Source organism: Dermacentor andersoni, chromosome 7 (genome assembly GCF_023375885.2).
Source record: "Dermacentor andersoni chromosome 7, qqDerAnde1_hic_scaffold, whole genome shotgun sequence".
Lineage (NCBI taxonomy): Eukaryota > Metazoa > Arthropoda > Arachnida > Ixodida > Ixodidae > Dermacentor > Dermacentor andersoni.
In genome coordinates, this window is record NC_092820.1 from 63382407 (window position 1) to 63403148 (window position 20742).

The 20742-nt window shown below is 44.8% G+C and overlaps 1 long non-coding RNA gene across 1 annotated transcript; it reads left to right on the forward strand.

Moving 5' to 3' along the window:
- Positions 1 to 16140: 16140 nt before the first annotated feature.
- On the forward strand, positions 16141 to 20416 carry LOC140219273 (uncharacterized). The gene is made up of 2 exons (XR_011895421.1): positions 16141 to 16398; positions 18970 to 20416. It is a non-coding gene; the product is annotated as an uncharacterized lncRNA (long non-coding RNA).
- The last annotated feature ends 326 nt before the right edge of the window (positions 20417 to 20742 follow it).

The window sequence follows — 20742 nt, forward strand, 5'->3', positions numbered from 1 at the left end:
TGCCCCAGCCCATGGCTCTCCGCACTTTGTCAGAGAAAGGGGACGACAGGCAAAGCGTGCGGGCGCAGCGTACGCAAACAAGCACGTAGATGCACACGAATGACGCTTGGTGGAATGGCTAGAGCGAGCTACTCAAATTAGCACCGGTTGCTAAGCACGGGCGTCTCGCCATCGTCTGCAATCACAGTGGAAATTCTCGCAGCGCAACTCCAGGAAGCGTAAACGCCGGAACCGGAAATCTAAAAACCGGACATGCCGGAACCGGAAATGCCGGAAGCGGAAATGCCGGAACCGGATTTGGTGTGAGGGGAAAAGGCGGTTGTCGCTACTTAAGAAAGCGGCGGTGGCGCGTGGATGGAGGGGCTTTAGTTTGGGATAATGCGCGGCCGCTGCAAAGAGCCATTTTGTGACTGTGAGCGCTTCAGTGTCCTCATTTCGGCGAACATTCGCTGTGACTACTGCGACCACAGCCCCGGATCGCATGGGAAAATAGACGAACTTGGTAAGTGCTCTTGCATTTTACTGGTTTGTCTGTATTCAGCATATAGCTAGGTTGCAGCTTTTCTTTCATTATAGGTGAGGGAAGTGCAAAAAAGAAAAAAAGAGAGAGAAAGCAAAGGGGTAAGCAGCGATTTGCGCGGAAATGCATCCGTCTTTCTTCCACGCTCAAAAACGACACTTTAAGGCTCGTCCACGTTACCGGCAGGGCAGGCCGCCGCGCGCCGTTGGCGGGCCGCCGTTCGACGACGGCTTTCCTCGCGAACGGCGAGATTTACTTGCCGTAGATAGGATGTGATCACATGATGTTACCGGGACCCATTTGTGTCGCATCCGTACAGCGAAGTAGCGACCGAGGAGTGGTCGTTCTGGCAACGTCGGCAGCCTTACCGCCGCTCATCGCTCGGCGGCGCCGATATCGTCGCTAGGCCTTTTCCGGTTCACGTCGAAGCGAAGGCTTATGGCGCTTCGGAACGAATCACCGACGCTCACAAGCCGCAATATTTCATACCGTTGCTGTCGCTCTTCGCAATAATTATACACAATGCAGAAAATACGCTAATATTAGCGGCGCCGTTGGCAGTGATGCGAGCACAGCCGCGCCCGTCGTCTGCCGTCGGGAGCCGTGCAGTGCAGCTGAGCTGGACAGGTATCCGTGCTCTCGTTCGTGTTTAACGTTTGACAGTGGATATTGTTTTGCGTAAAGAGATGCGAACTTTTAAGAGAACAACGCAGGGGAACTGGCTCAACCTACACTAGGCTACAGATGCGAGTTTTGAGCGTTAGTTGTTTTCAGTGAGTTAAGAAATCCAAACTACTAAGGCACAGTCAATGCATGTTGACTGTGAGTAACACACCTGCCCGGTTTACTAGTGCCAGCTTTCCTAGCTGACTTCTCTCCTTTTGCCTTTGTTCGTACATCTCTGTTTTATTATGTGGGAAAATGCGACATGCATGCCGTGCTCTAAACTACATAAATAAATTTCGGGCAGTGGTTTATGTCCTCTTTGATTTCTTTTCATAGATGGCATTGCCAGCTGATGAGCTCCAAGTAACAGCACCTCACATTTACTGCGCTCCTGAGAAGATATCTATTTTTGCTGGCAGCCAAGCCGAAGTCATCACTGTCTCCACGTCTGGAATACAACGGGCACTTATTTTTTGCCTTTTGGCATATTATGTTAAGAACCTAGAATATCCATTTGCATTTTACCAAATGATTCCTCTCGTGCAAAAAGTTGTGCTGCCAGGAGACAAGCTAGTGAAAGGACTGCTTTCTACCCGTCTGAAACGTCTCTTTGCGCTCCTAAGCAGTAAAAATGTAATCTAGGGAGTAGTGCTGTTCGCGCTGCTTTCCATGTTTTTCACCAACTCTGAAGTGAAAGAAAAAAACAACATAGTGTGTGATTTACTTCAGTGTGGTTGGTTAGCTCCAAAGGTGGGACGATCCTATGAAGCACGATCTTCAAAAGGTGGGAGAGGCTTACACCATAAGCAGCTGTTTTTTTTTTTACGTCATACATTGTTTACTTCTAGTCAGAAGCAGTGCATTTACTTGCTCTAGTCATTTGTTCCTCTCCCTTGTGGTGAAGGCTGGTTAATTTTATTTCATTTGTGTATTCATAGGCCTCAGAATTTCTTATAAACATAGCTTAAGCATTTAATTCACCCACGTAGATGGTTGTTTTGTAAAATGTAATGCCCTCTATTTGCCCTTTGCTCAGTGAGCAGATCGGTGTATATCTCTGTGCCTGTGCAGAAATCTAGTATTACAGTTATTAAATATCATCAATTCTGATCTTCGTCATTTCACACAGTTGTGCTTCAATGACTGTATATGGGAGGTCTCATGGATGGTATTTTTGTATCAGACCTTGTTGAACAAAAAACTTGTAATAAAGAATTTTGTACCTGAGAGTACTCCAACTTATTTTTCGAGAACATTCACAGAATAATAAACGGAACAACTTATTACAAAGGCTAGGTGCATAGTTAGGAAGTGAAATAATGACATTGCCTTCAACTACATTAAAACAACTCATTGTCACAATATTATTGCTAGCAGCGCTTTGCAGTATGCTTTTGCTCACCTTAACTAAATTATTATGGCCAATCTACAATACTCATGCATATGTTGCTTCCCCAAGTGTTTTTCTTCATTGAGTGTACTTCAAGTAATTTTGTGCCTTTGGAAGATGGATTTTTAATAAATAGAGGCTTTTCTGCACAAGTATGTAATACTCTAGGAACTGAAGGTATTTTTGGCTTCCACATATCTTAGAGGGACATTAACTCAGATGCAGTATATGTTAGAAACTTACAGCTGAGTTATACTGGCAGTCAAGCAAGAACTGTCCCCCAAAGGCTATGTTAAATTTAGGGGTTGCTTCGGCTAGTTATTCAGATGTCTTTATTGTGATTGCGCTGTATTGTTATAGCTAACCTATAAAATCTATCATGGCGTCATGATTCGAAATGTTCTGCATCTCGAATGGGGCCAACATTGTGATGCCTGTCAGTTGCCTCTGATTTCTTCTCGCCACAGATTGTCATGTAGAAGTTTGAATTATGGGACTGAAAAAAAGATGTTTGGGTCGATACCAATCCGAGCAAATTACATGCTCTCCTTAAAGCTTTAACGAAATGCATTGACAGTGAAAGTCTCTTCTTTTATATTCCCACAATTTAAACACCAGCATAACTATAATCTGAGGTGAGAACATAGCCAGCTGGCAGGCATGACAATATCGCCCCAATTCGAGATGGCAATATCTTGTAGTGGAACAGTGCAAATTTTCTAGTTTGGCTATAAAAATAGAATGCAATCAAGAAGAAAATATCCGTATAAGTTACTGAAGTAACCCCTAAATTTAACACATCCTTTAGAGGTTACATTTGCTTTTAGAAAATAAAGGACTACAGCGTAACCTCTAAAGCTGCATATTTTTCAAGGGTAACAATGTACCTTTTATTTTATATTGGTTACAATGTACCTTGTAATATAATGGTTACAACGTACCTTATATTTTGTATTAGTTACAATGTAACTTATAATATATTAGTCACAATGTACCTTATAAATGTGAATTTGTGCACCTATACTAAGGGTTACCCAGCTAAGGGTGTATCGATGCCCGCGCGCGTGGAGGGCTCCCAGAGACGCTAAGCACGGCTATGTCAGCTGGTATACCTCCCAGGTAAACGACAATTGCGTAACGAGCGCCAATTTTTCCCCTGGTGCTTGGTAGGCCAAACTCCGGTAGATAAAAAAGAACCCGAATAAATCAAGCATGCTGCCATGGCAACGGTTTTGTTGATGCAGGAAGGTGAAACATCAACCTCTCTATACGGCTTACATAGATCACGAAAAGGCATTTGATTCAGTAGAGATACCGGCAGTTATAGAGACATTACGTAATAAAGGAGTTCAGTAGGCATACGTGAATATCTTCGGAAATATCTACAAAGATTCCACAGCTACCCGGGTTATCCGCTAGAAAAGTAGAAATATACCTATAAAGAAAGGGGTCAGGCAAGGAAACACAATCTCTTCAATTCTATGCACTGCATGCCTGGAAGAAGTATTCAAGCTATTAAACTGGGAAGGCTTAGGAGTGAGAATCAACGGCGAATATCTCAGCAACTTTCGGTTTCCAGATGACATTGTCCTGTTCAACAACACTAGGGACGAATTACCACACATGATTGAGGACCTCAAGAGAGAAAGTGTAAGAGTGGGGTTGAATAATAATATGTAGAAGGCAAAAATGACGTTAAGTAGTCTGGCAAGTGAACAAGAATTCAGGATCGCCAGTCACGCTCTAGTCTGTACAGGAGTACGTTTATCTAGGTCAATTACTCACAGGGGACCCTGGTCATGAGAAGAAAATTTACAGAATAATAAAAATGGACTGGAGTGCATAAGGAAGCAATAGTCAGATCCTGGCTGGGAGCTTACCACTATATATCAATGAAAAGAAAAGTGTACAATCACTGCTTTCTACTGGTGCTAACGCATGGAGCTGAAACCTGTAAGTAGACAAAGAAGCTCGTGAACAAGTTGAGGACGGCGCAAAGAGCGATGGAACGAAAAAGGTTAGGCGTAACGTCAAGAGATAGGAAGAGAGCGGCGTAGATCAGACAGCAAACGGGGATAGGCGATATTCTAATTGACAATAAGATAAAAAAATGCACCTGGGCAGGCCATGTACTGCGTAGGATGGATAACCAGTGGACCATCAGTGTTACAGAATGGGTGTCAAGAGAAGGCAAGCGCAGTCGAGGACGGCAGAAAAGTAGGTGGGATGATGAAATTAGAAATTCGGCAGGCGCAAGTTGGAATCCGTTAGGGCAGAACAGGGAAAACAGGATATCGCAGGAAGAAACCAACGTCCTTAATTTAATTAAATTATAGGTTTTACGTGCCAAAACCACTTTCTGATTATGAGGCACGCCGTAGTGGAGGACTCCGGAAATTTCGACCACGTGGGATTCTTTAACGTGCACCTAAATCTAAGTACACGGGTGTTTTCACATTTCGTCCCTATCGAAATGCGGCCGCCGTGGCCGAAACCTACGTCCTAGCAGTGGACATAAAGATAGGCTGATAATAACGCGCACAACGAGCATACGGCCTTTTCTGCAGACGCCAAGGGAAACCAACATGGCTTCCATTTATTTCTTCAGATTGTTTTCGCCTTTCAGATCTTGTTTTCAACACAGTTCGACATCTTGTCGTACTCACATGTGTGCAACTATCTGTGTGAAAACTCACTTTTCTTCTGTTCAAGATGCGCAAGCCAGCACGCCATAGCGCACGGCTATTTTGTTTCGGCAATACATAAGTAGGCAAAAAAAATGTGGTTGGGTGGGTCTTTTTATTAGAAACCTATCGCACAGCAAGGTATTATGTGCTACGATCATACATACATAAAACATTTTCCTACAATTTCACATATAGAAAATTGCTGCAGAGGCCATGTTTGTTTCCAGTGCAGAACAAAACACTACCAAAGCAAATTTTTGTCGCAGCAGTTATTTGTGAACAATGAAAAGATAATGAACAGCAGGCGATCCACATTTTTCGTATATCAGTAAAAAGAAATTCCTTTTTTATTCCATGCAACGGGTATACGCGGCGTGCACGCCGATGGCCGCGCCACTGGTGGCGGCCTTGCGCAGAACGCATGGGAGAGGAGCGAGCCGCGCGCCGTAGCACGCCGTAGTTTGTTGCGTCGCTGATAGTGCTTCTCCGTCTTATTTGTGTTTTCAGAGCAAAGTAAGCAACACCCTTCGCATGTGTGGGATGGCCAAAGCTTCCGAAGAATGTCGAAGAAGAATTGTTGCAGGGTGGGGGGGCTCAAATACCGGCGAAAACGTGCCGGTGATACGGTTCTAATTATTCCCCGCAAAGCCTCATCAGCAGGAGCAACGGTGGCAATGGATCGTAGCTTCGGCGCGAAATTTCTTGTTCTCATCCTTTCCTTTGTCGCTTCGGTGTTTTTTTCTTTTTTATTATTATTTTTTTTACTCAATTGTAGTTAGACGGGTAAGCGACGAAGTTCGTCTGCAGTGCAACCTGCGGTTGAAAGGCATTTCGCTAAAGTTCGGAATGCCGTTTGCCGCTTATATTGTTTTCCGCTTCTTTACCGCGTTGGGCTAGCTAGGCAGCACGACTGCATGAGCGCATTGTTTTGCATGTTAAAGCTACAGAAGTTTGCAAGAACTGAAATTGTTAGTTTTATGTGGCCCGGTAAATCCTCGCACCAGCTGTCGCGCACTTCATGTTTTTACATTTATTTTATGCGTGGCTTCGCCCATGTTTAACTGTTGCTAGTTGCTTCATGCATAACTCCTGATTCTTTTGAGCTGCGAGGTTTTCACCCTGCCTCGTTTGTAAAGGGTATAAATCACGCTGTGTCTTATCGGAATGACACCAAGCAAGTGCTTCTTTAACAGCTTTATTCATTTCGCCCGAGGGCACCTTAGATATTGTGGTTTTTTGGGAAATGTGTTTAGAAAATAGGTAGCTCAGGGCGAGAATTGCTAATAGTTACTGCATATGGTATTTTTGTTCTATTTTTCGCTGATCCATTTTTCGCTGAGTAGTTCGCGTCACATCATCATACCTTGATGCTGTCTGAGCAGACTTAACACGCCGAGTGATTTGTTTGTTTCACAACGTAGTCGCTCTTGCAAGTGAATTTTGCACTCAGCTGAATTATTTCTTATTATGATTACGCCGCATAGGACTAAACCCGGCCTTGCCGCCAGCGCTGTATCTAATTTGACTGGCGCTGCTCTGCCTTTAAATATATCATGTGGCCATTCTCTCTAGTAACATTTAAAAAAAGTACTGCAATGTTAGTCACACTATAGCTTTGTACGTTTCCAAGCAGTTCCCTTAGGCAATTTAAAATTGCAAAAACTGCAGCGCGAACGGCAGTTCATCGGCGGTACAGCGCTAACACGCGCTTTTATTAACCCGTGCGTTTGGTGGCTTCGTTGACTATAGTGTACGCGTTTCTATCAATAAATTCGCAATTATTCAACTTCAGGCGACTTTCACTACACTTATTCGGCGGCGTCACATGTATTCATCGGCAGAAAAATCACAACGGTATATGCAGACATCGCACCGTGCGGATTTGTTATCTAAGTCTGCACTAACGACGGGTGCTTATTATTGAGGTACAGAAGCAGCATTACGGCAAGGGTAGAATTAAAGAAAAAAAAAAAACGGTCGAGACATTGCATTAGTCAACAAAATTTGTCGGCTAGTTTACATGAGCTCCACTTCATGTAAATGGTCTTCATGGCGTTTGTCTGCGGGACGCACCTGGCGCGTATGTGGACCATGTTGCCCCAAACACCGGTAACACCTTGTTCATACCCGCTCCCACAGAGGTCTGCGTCTTCCCTACAGCTGTCACCGCAGAAGAAGCAGTCTGGCGCTCGAACCAAGGACAAATCGCAGCCGCGAACTTCAGTCACCCTTGCTGCAAAGCGTTGTCGTCTGCTACTGCTCCCACGCGTATTGTTGGAAGCGCCCGCTAGGTGGCTATCAGTGGCGCCTCTATAGGCGGTGCACGCGGCCTATACATGCTGGTCCAGGAAACATGCTACACCAAGTAAATTTGCTGCACAGATTACTTTGCACTAATGTGCCGATAAATTTTTAGAAAAAATTGTGTTCCAAATGTCGATTATTTTCTATATTGGGTTTTGTTTATCGATACAACATATAAAGCCACTAGAGTTTTATACAGATCTGTAACATTGCGAAGAAGGTATCATTGCGATATTCCTCACGAGCAATTGCAGATGTTTCTTATAACTTGTAATGTGATTCGTTTGTTCTATCACCTGCTAGGCATAAACGCCACATTTCAAGACAATCAGAACATATAGCACCAAGGCGTTTTGTCGAGAAACAGTAAATGCAGGATAAGCATATGTGTCAGTGGTGGTGCAGCCATTTCACATTTTCGGCGCAAATCGTGGCCCAGGTAAAAAGCCGATTTGGCGCAGCAACAAGCACTTTCGGCACAGCGTCAAAGGCACGTACGCTTATCATATACCATGCAAATTTCAACTGATATAGTCGATATGTTGTGGAGACGGGTTTGCGCGAGGCTTACCCTGCAAGCGCGGTCAGGAAAGGACGCGACGCTCCTTCACACCGCAGCGCACAGAGGTCGCGACGGCCGCGTTCATCGATGCGGTGAAGGCATCACAGACGGATCGTAAACGCGCGTATATTAACTCGGGATGCAACACAATGCGACAGCCACGACTTGCGGGCAAAGGCTCACCGCAAGACCGATCGAGTACGCGCGCCTGCACAGAACATGCTATCATGCAGTTATACTCATATCATGTCATGCACAGTAGGAAGTTTTCGAGTCATCATCATCATCATCAGCCTAGTTACGCCCACTGGAGGGCAAAGGCCTCTCCCACACTTCTCCAACTAGCCCGGTCATGTACTAATTGGGGCCATGTTGTCCCTGTAAACGTCTTAATGTCATCCGCCCACCTAACTTTCTGCCGCCCCCTACTACGGTTCCCTTCCCTTGGAATCCAGTCCGTAACCCTTAATGACCATCGGTTATCTTCCCTCCTCATTACATGTCCGGCCCATGCCCATTTCTTTTTCTTGATTTCAACTAAGATGTCATTTACCCGCGTTTGCTCCCTCACCCAATCTGCTCTTTTTTTATCCCTTAACGTTACACCTATCATTCTTCTTTCCATGGCTCGTTGCGTCGTCCTCAATTTCAGCAGAACCCTTTTCGTAAGCCTCCAGGTTTCTGCCCCGTAGGTGAGTACTGGTAAGACACAGCTGTTATACACTTTCCTCTTGAGGGATAGTGGCAACCTGCTGTTCATGATTTGAGAATGCCTGCCAAACGCACCCCAGCCCATTCTTATTCTTCTGGTTATTTCAGTCTCATGATCCGGATCCGTGGTCACTACCTGCCCTAAGTAGATGTTTTCCCTTACCACTTCCAGTGCCTCGCTACCTATCGTAAACTGCTGTTCTCTTCCGAGACTGTTAAACATTACTTTAGTTTTCTGTAGATTAATTTTCAGACCCACCCTTCTGCTTTGCCTCTCCAGGTCAGTGAGCATGCATTGCAATTGGTCTCCTGAGTTACTAAGCAAGGCAATATCATCAGCGAATCGCAAGTTGCTAAGGTATTCTCCATCAACTTTTATCCCCAATTCTTCCCACTCCAGGTCTCTGAATACCTCCTGTAAACACGCTGTGAATAGCATTGGAGATATCGTATCTCCCTGTCTGACGCCTTTCTTTATTGGGATTTTGTTGCTTTCTTTGTGGAGCATTACGGTGGCTGTGGAACCGCTCTAGATAGCTTCCAGTATCTTTACATATGGCTCATCTACACCCTGATTCCGTAGTGCCTCCATGACTGCTGAGGTTTCGACTGAATCAAATGCTTTTTCGTAATCAATGAAGGCTATATATAAGGGTTGGTTATATTCCGCACATTTTTCTATCACCCGATTGATAGTGTGAATATGGTCTATTGTTGAGTAGCCTTTACGGAATCCTGCCTGATCTTTTGCTTGACGGAAGTCTAAGGTGTTCCTGATTCTATTTGCAATTACCTTAGTAAATACTTTGTAGGCAATGGACAGTAAACTGATCGGTCTATAATTTTTCAAGTCTTTGGCGTCCCCTTTCTTATGGATTAGGATTATGTTAGCGTTCTTCCAAGATTCCGGTACGTTCGAGGTCATGAGGCATTGTGTATATAGGGCGGCCAACCTTTCTAGGACAGTGTTCCCACCATCCTTCAACAAATCTGCTGTTACTTGATCCTCCCCAGCTGCCTTCCCCCTTTGCATAGCTCCCAAGGCGTTCTTTACCTCTTCCGGTGTTACTTGTGGGATTTCAAGTTCCTCTAGACTATTCTCTCTCACCTTATCGTTGTGGGTGTTACTGGTACTGTATAAATCTCTATAAAACTCTTCAGCCACTTGAACTATCTCATCCATATTAGTAACAATATTGCCGGCTTTGTCTCTTAACGCACACATCTGATTCTTGCCTATTCCTAGTTTCTTCTTTACTGCTTTTAGGCTTCCTCCATTCCTGAGAGCCTGTTCAATTCTATCCATATTATAGTTCCTTATGTCCGCTGTCTTACGCTTGTTGATTAACTTAGAAAGTTCTGCCAGTTCTATTCTAGCTGTAGGGTTAAAGGCTTTCATACATTGGCGTTTCTTGATCAGATCTTTCGTCTCCTGCGATAGCTTACTGGTTTCCTGTTTAACGGCGTTACCACCGACTTCTATTGCGCACTCCTTAATGATGCCCATAAGATTATCGTTCATTGCTTGAACACTATGGTCCTCTTCCTGGGTTAAAGCCGAATACCTGTTCTGTAGCTTGATCCGGAATTCCTCTAGTTTCCCACTTACCGCTAACTCATTGATTGGTTTCTTATGTACCAGTTTCTTCCGTTCCCTCCTCAAGTCAAGGCTAATTCGAGTTCTTACCATCCTATGGTCACTGCAGCGCACCTTGCCGAGCACGTCTACATCTTGTATGATGCCAGGGTTCGCGCAGAGTATAAAGTCGATCTCATTTCTAGTCTCACCATTCGGGCTCCTCCACGTCCACTTTCGGCTAACCCGCTTGCGGAAAAAAGGTATTCATTATGCGCATATTATTCTGTTCTGCAAACTCTACTAATAACTCTCCTCTGCTATTCCTAGAGCCTATGCCATATTCCCCCACTGACTTGTCTCCGGCCTGCTTCTCGCCTACCCTGGTATTGAAATCGCCCATCAGTATACTGTATTTTGTTTTGACTTTACCCATCGCCGATTCCACGTCTTCATAGAAGCTTTCGACTTCCTGGTCATCATGACTAGATGTAGGGACGTAGACCTGTACAACCTTCATTTTGTACCTCTTATTAAGTTTCACAACAAGACATGCCACCCTCTCGTTAATGCTATAGAATTCCTGTATGTTACCAGCTATGTTCTTATGAATCAGGAATCCGACTCCTAGTTCTCGTCTCTCTGCTAAGCCCCGGTAGCACAGGACGTGCCCGCTTTTTAGCACTGTATATGCTTCTTTTGGCCTCCTAACTTCACTGAGCCCTATTATATCCCATTTACTGCCCTCTAATTCCTCCAATAGCACTGCTAGACTCGCCTCACTAGATAACGTTCTAGCGTTAAACGTTGCCAGGTTCATATTCCAATGGCGGCCTGTCCGGAGCCAGGGATTCTTAGCACCCTCTGCAGCGTCGCAGGTCTGACCGCCGCCGTGGTCAGTTGCTTCGCAGCTGCTGGGGACTGAGGGCCCGGGTTTGATTGTTGTGTTCATATAGGAGGTTGTGGCCAAGTACTGCACCAGGGTGGCCAATCCTGCTCTGGTGAGAGAGTGCGTTACCGGTTCTGGTCACCGGGATCAGGCCGCACTCCAGGCCTGTTTGTGCAATTTTCTCAACACACGATTGTTTTTTTTTTTTTTCTGGTATTTTCCGGTGGAGAATTGTGCGGCCCGGGATTTGAATCACGGTCCTCTTGCACGGGAGGCGGATACTCTACCGTCCCCGCAGGAGTTAAATTTAAAAATTAAATTGTGGGATTTTACGTGACAAAACCACTTTCTGATTATGAGGCACGCCGTAGTGGAGGACTCCGGAAATTTCGACCACCTGGGGTTCTTTAACGTGCACCTAAATTTAAGTACACGGGTGTTTTCGCATTTCGCCCCCATCGAAATGCGGCCGCCGTGGCCGGGATCCGATCCCGCGACCTCGTGCTCAGCAGTCTAACACCATAGCCACTGAGTAACCACGGCGGGTCCCGCAGGAGTTGTACGCCTCATTTAATATACAGTGGTGCCCTATTTGATCAGTCAAGGTGGACCAATCTGAGCTCGGTTATACTGCACGGATGGCACTCGGCTAGAGAACCTGGTATTTATGACCTGCACATGTGAGGCCATACATAATTGAAGATATATATCTTTCTTTCTTTTTTTTTAGGATGGTTCCCGTACAGTGATAAAATAAAGGAAATGACATTAAAGAGAACGAAAAAAGACAGAAAAAGGGGCGAAAGAAAAGAACACAACAGGTGATTTGAACTCGTGACCCTTCGATGTTGCCCGGAAAGATAGCTCAGTCGGTTGGTTCGTCAGGCCCCAGGTTACTTTCAAGCGCCACAGCTCCTGCTCCGAGCCTCACACTTACGTGGAAAGGGACTCATGTTGTCCGCGATAGTCGGTTTCCGAGTGGTTGGAAGGCATACTTTCTAGGAAAAATGGCCGCCCGAGGAGAAGAGCGAACTCAAGCGGCTTTAGAGACTAGGAAAACTGCCTTAAAATATTTAGATTTGAGGGAAAGCTTCGTTAACAAACTATAACACGGCGATCAGCACTCGAATACGACGAGAGAAATTATTGAGACGTGGAAAATTTCCTTGAAATAAATATGGTTTGCGAGACAAATGCTTGTAAGTATTGAACCTCTTAAAAGATGAGGGGAAATTTGCGCTCACTGAGAGGGCATCGTCCGTACGAGACCGCCACCAGGCACCTTACTGAGACGTTGGAGGGCTTTGCTGCCGGAACAAAGCCTCCCGTTACCGCCGGCCAAGAGGGGGAAACGCGCTTTCCGATCGCTCAAGGTTGCGCGGACATAGTAGAACTCTAGCGTCTAGGAGAAGCTTAACCAGGTGCGATGGCGGCACGCATAGCGTGGGAAGCTAGCCGCCAGAATACCTATCTCAAGGACTACTGCTGACGAGGGCGAAATACCTTCGTGTAATTATAATAACCCTAATGGGACTACTTTCGAAAGAAAAAAAAAGGAAACGGCCCACAGGGCTATACTACGAGAGCTATGACTATATATATATATATATTTCACCTCATCTATGGGATCGCATGCGCGCGCTGTTGCTTTGTCTCTGCGTGTCGTAGTTAAGAGAGCCAGTTTAAGGGCGGAGAAGAAGGAAGGAAAGGAAAGCAACAACTGCAGCGCCGTGGTTTTAAAGCGCACCCATGGTAGAGAAACGGAAGGCGATATAAGCGTGCGTGGCCATGATACGCACACGACAAACTGCCTTAAAATATTTAGACTTGAGGGAAAGCTTCGGCAACAAACGATAGCACGGCAACAAACGATAGCACGGCAATCAGCACTCGAATATAATTATAACCCTAACAATAATTGTAAATATTCATCTCATATATGGGATCTAATGCGCGCGCTGTTGCTTTGTCTCTGCGTGTAGTAGTTTGGAGAGCCAATTTAAGGGAGGCGAAGAAGGAAGGAAAGGAAAGTCTGTGAAGCAAAATTTTTTGCGCCGTGGTTTTAAAGCGCACCCGTGGTAGAGAAACGGAAGGCGATATAAGCGTACGTGGCCATGGTACGCACCCGACAAACTGCCTTAAAATATTTAGACTTGAGGGAAAGCTTCGTTAACAAACTATAACACGGCGATCTGCACTCGAATACGACGAGAGAAATTATTGAGACGTGGAAAATTTCCTTGAAATAAATATGGTTTGCGAGACAAATGCTTGTAAGTATTGAACCTCTTAAAAGATGAGGGGAAATTTGCGCTCACCGAGAGGGCATCGTCCGTACGAGACCGCCACCAGGCACCTTACTCGCGTTTTCGAGTAGGGACCGCAAAAGCTTTGCGGCCGCAAAAAAAGAAAAAGAAAAACAAGTAGATAGCGCCAGCGACACTGCGCATGTACGAGACGCAAATAGGGTTTCGCGTTTGCGTCGGCGACGCTATTTCACCGAAACAGCGCAGCGACCCCGCTTGACGCAAAAGTTTTGTGTCAGTGAACATGGCGGCACTTATCGAGGTGCCGGTTCTCGCGATGTACTACACTGGACCTCATTCCCTAATGGAATTCTTAATTATGCATCACATGCGATTCTGGTCGCAGCGGCTGTTTTGCAATGTCCCGCTATTGCCCATAGGCAGCGAAAAAGTTTACCTTTGATCCAAAAATGTGACATTGTCCTGCGGCGAACTCCGCATTACCACGCGGGTTCGATGAACACCGAAATAAAGCGCCATCAAGGCATTACAGCGGCACTACATTGTACGTCCGTCAGAGACCAATGCACGAATGAGGAACCGGAAGACTCCGATGGTAACCTCTATGGACGGGCCTCTGCTTCCTTCGATAATGATTATTATGATGATGATGATGACGTGCTGTTGGTTTGGTTTCAGTTTTGCCAGCTGCGAAGTACTGCGAAGTACTACGAAGCATGGACGGAAGGAGGGTTTCGCTCTTATACATGCTGTGGCGCAGGCTCGATCGGCTCAATTTTCCCCTAAAATGCCGTTTTAGCGCAGGATACACCATTGATGTGTCAATCGGCGGTTGGTCGTCAGTTAAGGCTGGGCAAGGACAGAATGATGCACAGAGGTATTATTGAACGCGCCTATACCCGTACAAAAATGACTGTTGATTAACCATTGATATATTATTGGGGAATTGTTGAAACAACGGACTTCAACAAATTTTCAAAAGCAATTGAGTTCACTCAACACTTGCACAACAATATTACCGTTGAGTGTTCTCAATAAACAATTTATTGGGTAATTTGTGTTGATTTTGTAGTTGTTTTTTTGTTGTGCAGCAGTTGAGTCCAGTATCAATAATTAGGACTCGCATATGAAGACATACCAAAAATTAAAATGCAAAGCGTTCCAACCTCATTGCTGTCACTTTGCGGCAGGTAGGTTCTTCTTTCGCCTCGTTTTCATAAAAAGAAAATAATGCGTGACCGATGGGGTGGCATTGAACATAGGCCGTCGAGCCCGGTGCTCTAACCACGAACGCGCGCATGCTTCTCTCGTTCGAAAGCCAGTAAGTTCTGAAAGGCTTGGCGCGTGCGCAGCGTGCCACTTCCTCGTGCTGTCGCTAACGCTGGCGCTTTCAAGCGCCTATCTCCGGGACTGCCCCACTTTCGTAGCCGTTTTCTCTCTGTAAAAACTGCAGCGTTAGACTAGTTTCATGACCGCCCAAGTTCATAACGATTTATTTCTTCGCCGGTGCACAAACGCCATCGTCGTTTTAACATACACTAGATGACATAGCAATTTGTACGATCCAAAATGAGCACGTTTCGGGGAGCAGAAGAATGCGAAGTTCACTCATAAACACGGCGACTACGCGCATATGGAGTTCCCCAAAAGTAGACACGGCGGCAGCGCGGCCGGCGATAAGACAGGCGCCGACACGTGACGACGCTACTACCTTCGAGCATCCGACGCGCTGTGGGAACCGTAGGATCCAGGCGGCGCACATGCTGCAAACATACACGTGAGAGATCTTCGAATTTCCTGCGACGCACCCTCCGTCCGGAAAGTAAATATAGCTTTTTTTATCCAACGGCCGTGGTACTAGAGATCAAACAACGAACATGCTTTGAGATCGCAGCGCGCAGCCGCTGTAACCATTGACTTCAAAGAGCTTCTGATTCAGAAACAGCCGCAACAGTATCGCAGCTAATCGCTGTATCTGCGGCTGCTCCCGACTCTCGCCTTGCAAGAAGCATGCGATTTATTTGAACCTCGCCGAACTGTTGTCCGCAGGACAGGTCCCGTATGTTCGGTTAAATAGAAGAACACCAAAGGGAAATGAAAGAAATATAGGTAGCGGACTCTTATCATACCTTACTTGTCACCTCGTCATCTGCAAAGGTGTAATAAACCATTCTAGTACCATTACTTTTGTAAAGATAATAAAATTAGTAGTAATTTTTACTTCTAGATGGCGCTACCAACGTCAAGGTAGCGTTCGGGTGTGTGTGTGTGTGTGTGTGTGTGTGTGTGCGCGCGCGCGGTTGCAATCGTTGTGGCTTTGTTTTATGCACACTTTTTCAACAGTACACATCGTTACCGCTAGTTTCGTAGTCACATTTCTTGGTCGTAGTATTTATTGTTTACGCTACAAATTAGGTTGTTCTTAAAAATTTATGAAGGTTAGTTGATGAAAAATTATTGCTAATTAATTAGCGGTTCTTAAGTGCCGTTATTTTATGTTTGAAAGGTTTTGATAACTGAATACGATAGTGAAGCTGTGAACGCCTTTCGGACTCCGTTAGTTGGGTGCCGTTGCGTGGTGGTTCACGCATCGTGCTTTTTGATGAAAGTGTTTTTTTCTTTTCGGTCATCAAGACGCACATTTTAGTGAAATGCTTTAACGAAGATAAGTGAGACGTTTATCCGTTGAAGTCGTTGGCTGACTCAGCTACTAGTCTTCGACTGATGTGCGAGCCTGGCTGTTTTGTTGAGTTGCGCGGCAGAGGTCATGATGCCTGTTGGAGAGAAGGCACCCCGAAACAGTCGCAGCCGAACTTCTGCAGATAGGTAAGTAATCTCGTTTTCTTGGGCGCATAGCCTTTTTCTATTTTGACATTGACAAGCGTGAGATGTTAATCACACCGTTCACTTTCTTCAAGCAAACCGTATGCCCCGGAGCGAAAGCGCGCTATACGCATTTCGTAACTATGGCGGCCGCCGTGGCAATTTGGGGCTCGAGGTCGTGGATACGATCCCTGCGGCGGCCGCATGCCAAAGGAGCGGAATGCAGAAACGCTCGTGCATTGTGCATTGTATGCACGTAAAAATTTCCAGGAAGTCAAAATTAATACGGAGTCTCCAACTTCAACCTGCCTCATAATCAGATCGTTGGTTTCGCACGTAGGACATCATAATTATTTTTTTCAATCCGTAGTGGCTCATCGTATACCATACGGTTAGTGTGATCACCTTTTGTGCCGTAGCGGTTAAGCGCGCCTCGATTTAGGTTGCGCTTAATGATGCGGCGCACCGCAATATATATTTCGCCTCTTTGGGATTTGCGGAGAACGGCCAACCGATTAGTCACAGCTTCCGCGCGGTGACTGTACACGGATACACAGCGCAAATGAACAGAGGTGTGGTTACGACTTCGGCAAAGAACACAGCCGCCGACGGGGTCGCCTTATCGCCTATCACCGCCAAAACTACCGCAGTAACCATCTTTATCTAGCGCGGCGCGTTTCTGTTAAAGGCGTACTGTACACTTTCAATTGGCGATAACCGAAACATGCCACCGTTCTCTGCTGCCCCTTTGAGCTGGGCCGATACGAATGTGCGATGCTTGCAGAAGCGAAAGGAGCGCCACTCGGCGCGTTGTCGCCTCGAGCACCGTTTGCGCGGTGAAGAATGACGCGTGCATGAAGCTAGCTCACTGCGCAGACGCTACCGCGCAAAACGCGCAAGGGCGTGTACGCGACGTTCTGCACACAAATCGCGTGGGATGATCGGAGACACGCCGGAGCGGCTAGCGTCAAAGAAACGGTGCGTGTTCTCACTTGTAAAGGCACGCTCACCGCTCGCATCACTCTCGGCGTATCTTTAGGCCATTCTTGCTGCTGGACTTCTACCCAAAGATTCGATATCTGCTTGGGATCGGCTATGCACCGTCGCGTGGTCTTCGGTTCTGTGAGAGAGCCGAGAATATTTCTCCGCGCTGTGAAACATCGCTGTGCGTGTCTTAGCTAACATTTACCGTAGCAACCTATTCCTTCCTTTTCTAGAAAGCACTCGTAAAGAGTCGCAAATTTTTACGTGCCAGTATAGTATGTACTTCTATTTTGTGCGTAGTTATGTGCAGTGTGTGGCAGATTCTGAATCCGCGCAGTCTCATTTTGTGTCCGCATTCCCTTCTCGCAGGTTACGCATGTAGCAAACGCCCAGATGCTAAAGTGTTCTACGTCAAGAGCAGCTTGGCGTCATGCAAGAGACACCTGTTGATATGTGGCTGATTCACTAGCAAGCTCGCTTCTCTGTTGCCACTCTCCATCAAGTGGGATTTTTAACAATTTTTTCTGCTGCTCTGTCGTGTACTAGCTGCCGCGCATGGACGCTGGGACGGCTTTCGATTTGCTCTGGCTTGTAGTAGTAAAGGATGGGCTACCTTTTGAGGGGAGGTATTTCCTTTTGCTTGCGAGAATGTTTACCAGTCTAACCAAGTGATACGTGCATACTGGAAACAGCAGCGCGAACAGAGACGGACGACGAAATAGGTAGGAGCACACACGAGCGCAAGTTCAACTAAGCTTATTTTTGAAGACAGAGGTATTAAAGACGCTGGTCAACTTGAGGAAGAAACAGCCACGAGCGACAAGAAAAAAAATATGAAAAAGCCATGTCATGTAGAATAAACGTGCGTGAAAAACGAGAACTAGCGGACAAATCTATCGAAAAAGTGAAATATTTGTTCGATGAGTGATACTACCCAACGAGAAATACTCTTGAGAACTGCAAGTCTTTCCCACTAACGGCAACAGATAACTTGCTTATGTATTTGTTTCGTTTGTGATCAATAAATATTGCTGCTGGAACTCCTCCGGTGTTGAGGTATAGAGCAGAAATAACGGTTGTTTCATCACAAAGACCAGAACACAAGAGGACTTATAAAAGAATTATTTTTTGATCACGAAGAAAAATTTATAAGCAAGATTTCTGTGACTCTAAGTGGGAAAGAGTTGCTGCATTATTTCTCGTTAATATCACTTACAGGACAAACCTTTCAGTTTTCATGTGTTTTTTTTTGTTTTTGACGCATATGTTTGTTCTACAGGACATGTCTTTCGGTCCTTTATTGTTGTGCCGGGCTGTTTCTCCTGCACATCCATGGCTTTTTCTTTGTGAAGTTGGCCAATTTGTTTAAAATATTTGTCTTCACGAATAAACTTCTAGTTGAGTCAGTGTTAATGTGTGTTCCTACCTTAATTCATCCTTCTGGTTTCTGTTTGTGTGGTTGTCAAATGTACACCGAATTGGCGAAGTGTCTATATAATTTATACATGAAATATTTGCGCTGTTTATTTCAGGAAGAACGCTATAGGGTCTTATCTTCTCTGTTTTTAACACTGATGTACATTTTTCTAGTTCAACTTCAAGGAGTCCCCTGAGGAAGCCAATAAGAGTGATGGTAACTTCATTTGTGTAAGATTTATGAATTTCATCCAGTCAAGGCATGACATGTCACATGCCTATAGGTATGCAAGTATTTGTACTTTTTAAACATACTAAGTTCTAGTTTTCGGTTCTCATGACGCTGCTTTGTACTGTGCTGCATTCTCCAGGCGCAGGAACCTTCTTTTATGCCGTCACTGCATGGGTTCTTTTTGTATATATTGGAGAAACAATTGTCTTGAGCTTAAATATGCATGTAAATCACTTGTAATTTTTTTTCAACACGGGTGCTGTATCTCCCTCTGTCTTTCTTACTGCTTTGTCCCAATTTTTATGCAACTTTTATGTATTTTATGCAATAAAATTCTGGTAGCATTTTAATAATATTTTACCTGCGCAATTGAGATCATTGGTTTTTCGTATACACATTTATTTGCGTTTTTCACTGTCTCACCAATCTGGCTGTCCAGTCATTCAAACCTTTTCCCATCCTTTATGACTATTTCTGGGCTACTTGATACTGCAAGTGCAGGTTACCATCTATTTGGCTCTGGAATTGTGTTAGCCGTGTGTTACTACCAATTTTCTGTGCTAAATAATTATTTAAACCACTTAGTTGCTGGGTATAGTGAAAAAGGCCCCAAAAAGTGCTCTAATTAGCTTTGTGCAAGTCCAGAAAAATTAAGTGAAAATGAGCTCACTAAATTGAGGAAATACCACCAACAAACTCTTCTGTACCTCAATTTAACATATACAAATGGTGTACTGTTCTTGCAAACCTGGCTCGTCAGAAACATGATTCAGGTGTTAGCCATGCCCGAGAACTTTCTAAATGATGTCTCATCAATTAATAGCTAAGTTGAGTGATGTTATTTTATAAAATAATTGGGCAACCTGAAAATATATGCATCTCGAAGACAAAAAGCTCAGACAAGTCTACTTTGGTACTTCATTAAATTTTAGTCGCGATGAAAGACGTGTGCTAAAGCTTGTATATATTTACGTGAAGTCATTTGTTTCAAGTCTGTTATTTTGCCTTCTCACAGTCAGCCGTAACTTTTCCTGTGATGAGTTAGTGTGCGAAACATGTTAATATAACGCATTCAGATGTCTTGTGTGTATCCACACGCAAGCAGCTTCAAGTGTTCATGTGTTCAAAGTTGGTTGTTACAAAGGTATGCTTAAGCCCTGCCTTTTGAGTCGCTTTGCCTTCTAGTCATAAACTTAAGTCGAAAGTAAAGACCACAATGATCGTTTTGATTTAATTCATATGTATAGGTTTTTTCAGATGTATTTACACTGCTAGAGTGCTGTAGGTACGAGCCTATGTCTCCAGGTTCGATGTAGTGGTGCCTTATGTACTGTAATAATGTTTCACGTGCACGCATCTTTAGTGTAAATAAAGGTACTTCAAGTTGGACCAGTATCTGCTTTGATTTTGTTTGTGTTTGGGAAAGTTATGAGCAGGCAGCGGGGCATGCAAGTGTGAACAGCAAAGAAATTTCAACATATGAATAAAAATCCACTAGCCCAACAAAACGTCAATCATATTTCAATGGCGACTTCTGAAATCTCAATGCCATCTCAACTGTGCCACAATGTGCTTTTCAATGCTGGGGCAATAATAACTCAACAACAGGTCAACAGAACTACCACAACGTTAGTTCAACGCAGAATCAATGGTAACTCAACAACCATTCAACAAAATGAACACAACGAGCCGTCTAAGCACAAAGGACTTTCAAT